This window comes from Arachis ipaensis, chromosome B1, assembly GCF_059453495.1.
Source record: "Arachis ipaensis isolate K30076 ecotype BB chromosome B1, ASM5945349v1, whole genome shotgun sequence".
Lineage (NCBI taxonomy): Eukaryota > Viridiplantae > Streptophyta > Magnoliopsida > Fabales > Fabaceae > Arachis > Arachis ipaensis.
Window position 1 is genome coordinate 148436850 of NC_142436.1, and position 4576 is coordinate 148441425.

At 35.2% G+C, this 4576-nt stretch overlaps 1 non-coding gene across 1 annotated transcript; it reads right to left on the minus strand.

Moving 5' to 3' along the window:
* Positions 1-4106: 4106 nt before the first annotated feature.
* On the minus strand, positions 4107-4214 carry LOC148578842 (small nucleolar RNA R71). The gene has a single exon (XR_015904630.1). It is a non-coding gene; the product is annotated as a small nucleolar RNA R71 (small nucleolar RNA).
* Between the last annotated feature and the right edge of the window lie 362 nt (positions 4215-4576).

Sequence of the window (4576 nt, forward strand, 5' to 3'; positions counted from 1 at the left end):
ACACAAGGATTATTACAAACTGAGAGAGAAAGAACAAAGCTTGACAAAAAAGGAAACAAAACGAAAACAAGATAAGACAATGATGAGCGGATAATTTATACGCTTTTTGGCATTGTTTTTAGTATGTTTTTAGTAGAATCTAGTTACTTTTAGGGATGTTTTCATTAGTTTTTATGTTAAATTCATATTTCTGGACTTTACTATGAGTTTGTGTGTTTTTCTGTGATTTCAAGTATTTTCTGGCTGAAATTGAGGGACTTGAGCAAAAATCAGATTCAGAGGTTGAAGAAGGACTGCTGATGCTGTTGGATTCTGACCTCCCTGCACTCAAAGTGAATTTTCTGGAGCTACAGAACTCAAAATGGCGCGCTTCCAATTGCGTTAGACATCCAGGGCTTTCCATCAATATATAATAGTCCATACTTTGGCTGAGTTTAGACGACGTAAAAGGGCGTTGAACGCCAGTTCTACGCTGCTGTCTGGAGTTAAACGCCAGAAACACGTCACAAGCCAGAGTTGAATGCCAGAAATACGTTACAAACTGGCGTTCAACTCCAAGATTGACCTCTACACGTGTAACATTCAAGCTCAGCCCAAGCACACACCAAGTGGGCCCTGGAAGTGGATTTATGCATCAATTACTTATTTTTGTAAACCCTAGTAACTAGTTTAGTATAAATAGGACTTTTTACTATTGTATTAGACATCTTTGATCAGTTTTATGCTATCTTAGACTTTCATGGGGGCTGGCCATTCGGCCATGCCTGAACCATTATCACTTATGTATTTTCATACGGTAGAGTTTCTGCACTCCATAGATTAAGGTGTGGAGCTCTGCTGTTCCTCAAAGATTAATGCAAAGTACTACTGTTTTTCTATTCAATTCAACTTATTCCGTTTCTAAGATATTCATTCGCACTTCAACCTGAATGTGATGAACGTGACAATCATCATCATTCCCCCACGAACGCGTGCCTGACAACCACTTTCGTTCCACCTTAGATTGAATGAGTATCTCTTGGATCTCTTAAACAGAATCTTCGTGGTATAAGCTAGATTGATGGCGGCATTCATGAGAGTCCGGAAAGTCTAAACCTTGTCTGTGGTATTCCGAGTAGGACTCTGGGATTGAATGACTGTGACGAACTTCAAACTCGCGAGTGCTGGGCGTAGTGACAGACGCAAAAGGAGGGTGAATCCTATTCCAGTATGATCGAGAACCTCAGATGATTAGCCGTGCTGTGACAGAGCACTTGGACCATTTTCACAAGAGGATGGGATGCAACCATTGACAAGGGTGATGCCTCCAGACGATTAGCCATGCAGTGACAGCGCATCGGACCATTTTCCAGAGAGGATAAAAAGTAGCCATTGACAACGGTGATGTCCTTACATAAAGCCAGCCATGGAAAGGAGTAAGATTGGTTGGATGAAGACAGCAGGAAAGCAGAGGTTCAGAGGAACGAATGCATCTCTATACGCTTATCTGAAATTCTAACCAATGAATTACATAAGTATTTCTATCCTTATTTTCTATTTATTATTAATATTTGAAAACTCCATAACTATTTGATATCCACTTGACTGAGATTTATAAGGTGACCATAGCTTGCTTCAAGCCGACAATCTCCGTGGGATCGACCCTTACTCACGTAAGGTTTATTACTTGGACGACCCAGTGCACTTGCTGGTTAGTTGTATCGAAGTTGTGAATGAAAAACGATTTATTAAGACGTGCGTACAGAGTTTCTGGCGCCGTTGCCTGAGATCACAATTTTGTGCACCAAGTTTTTGGCGCCGTTGCCGGGGATTGTTCGAGTTTGGACAACTGACGGTTCATCTTGTTGCTTAGATTGGGTAATTTTCTTCTTATTTTCAAAAAGTTTTTTAAAAAAAAAAATATTTTCAAAAATATTTTTCAAAAATTTCTCCTTTGTTTTCGAAAAAAAAAATGTTTTCAAAAAAATATATTTTTCTTCAGAATTTTTAAGAATGAATTCTAGTGTTTCATGATGATTTGTTGAATCCTGGCTGGCTGTGAAGCCATGTCCAAATTCCTTTGGACTGAGGATTCAACTAATCACTTCAATGCATGTAATAGCATACTAAAGCTTGGCTGGCTATTAAGCCATGCCTAACCCTCAGATTGGAGCTTTAGACTAAAGAGCACAAGATTCCTGGAATTCACATTAAAAATTTTGGAATCCTTATTTTTCTTTTTCACATTAATTTTCGAAAAATCCAAAATTTTTTTTAAAAAAATCATAAAAATAAAAAATATTTCATGTTTCTAGTTTGAGTCTTGAGTCAAGTTGAAAGTTTGGTGTCAATTGCATATTCATCTTGCATTTTTCGAAAAATTCATGCATTCATAGTGTTCTTCATGATCTTCAAGTTGTTCTTGGTAAGTCTTCTTGTTTGATCTTGATGTTTTCATGTTTTGTGTCTTTTCTTGTTTTTCATATGCATTCTTGCATTCATAGTGTCTATACATGAAAAATTTTTAAGTTTGGTGTCTTGCATATTTTCTTTGCATTAAAAATTTTTCAAAAATAAGTTCTTGATGTTCATCATGATCTTCAAAGTGTTCTTGGTGTTCATCTTGACATTCATAGCATTCTTGCATGCATTCATTGTTTTGATCTAAAAATTTTCATGCATTGCATCATTTTCATGTTTTTCTCTCTCATCATAAAAATTCAAAAAAATAAAAAAAAATATCTTTCCCTTTTTCCTCTCATAAAATTCGAAAATTTGAGTTGACTTTTTCAAAAATTTTTAAAATCTAGTTGTTTTCTATGAGTCAAATCAAATTTTCAAATTTTATCTTTTTCAAAATCTTTTTCAAAAATCAAATCTTTTTTATTTTTCTTATTTATTTTCGAAAATTTTAAAAATATTTTTCAAAAATCTTTTTCTTATCTTTATCTCCTAATTTTTGAAAATAACATCATCAATTAATGTTTTGATTCAAAAATTTCAAGTTTGTTACTTGCTTGTTAAGAAAGATTCAAACTTTGAGTTCTAGAATCATATCTTGTGATTTCTTGTGAATCAAGTCATTAATTGTGATTTTAAAAATCAAATATTTTTCAAAACTAATTTCAATCATATCTTTTCAAAAATATCTCTTTATCTTATCTTTTTCAAAATTTGATTTTAAAATATCCTTTCTAACTTCTTATTTTCTTATCTTTTTCAAAACTACCTAACTAACTCTCTCTAATTTTCGAAAATATCTTCCCTCTTTTTCAAAATTTCTTTTTAATTAACTAATTATTTTAATTTTTGATTTTAATTTTCGAAAAAACTACTAACCTTTTTCAAAAACTATTTTCGAAAATCACTAACTCTTTTTCAAAAATAATTTTCGAAAATTCTCCTTCTCTCTCATCTCCTTCTATTTATTTATTCATCTACTAACACCTCTCTTCATCCCACATCTCTGCTCTCCTTACCCTTGTGTTTCTTTCTTTACATTACATTCTTTTCTTCTTCTACTCACACAGGGGAACCTCTATACCTGTGGTAAAAAGGATCCCTATTATTATTTTTCTGTCCCTCTTTTTCATATGAGCAGGAGCAAGGACAAGAACATTCTTGTTGAAGCAGATCCAGAACCTGAAAGGACTCTGAAGAGGAAACTAAGAGAAGCTAAATTACAACAATCCAGCAAGCACCTTTCAGAAATTTTCGAACAGGAAGAGGAGATGGCAGCCGGAAATAATAATAATGCAAGGAGGATGCTTGGTGACTTTACTGCACCTAATTCCAATTTACATGGAAGAAGCATCTCCATTCCTGCCATTGGAGCAAACAATTTTGAGCTGAAACCTCAATTAGTTTCTCTGATGCAGCAGAACTGCAAGTTTCATGGACTTCCATCTGAAGATCCTTTTCAGTTCTTTACTAAATTCTTGCAGATCTGTGATACTGTTAAGACTAATGGAGTAGATCTTGAAGTCTACAGGCTCATGCTTTTCCCTTTTGCTGTGAGAGACAGAGCTAGAATATGGTTGGACTCTCAACCCAAAGATAGCCTGAACTCTTGGGATAAGCTGGTCAAGGCTTTCTTAGCCAAGTTCTTTCCTCCTCAAAAGCTGAGTAAGCTTAGAGTGGATGTTCAAACCTTCAGACAGAAAGAAGGTGAATCCCTCTATGAAGCTTGGGAGAGATACAAAGAACTGACCAAAAAGTGTCCTTCTGACATGCTTTTAGAATGGACCATCCTGGATATATTCTATGATGGTGTATCTGAATTGGCTAAAATGTCATTGGATACTTCTGCAGGTGGATCCATTCACCTAAAGAAAACGCCTGCAGAAGCTCAAGAACTCATTAACATGGTTGCTAATAACCAGTTCATGTACACTTCTGAGAGAAATCCTGTGAGTAATGGGACGCCTATGAAGAAGGGAGTTCTTGAAATTGATACTCTGAATGCTATACTGGCTCAGAATAAAATATTGACTCAGCAAGTCAATATGATTTCTCAGAGTCTGAATGGAATGCAAGCTGCATCCAACAGTACTCAAGAGGCATCTTCTGAAGAAGAAGCTTATGATCCTGAAAACCC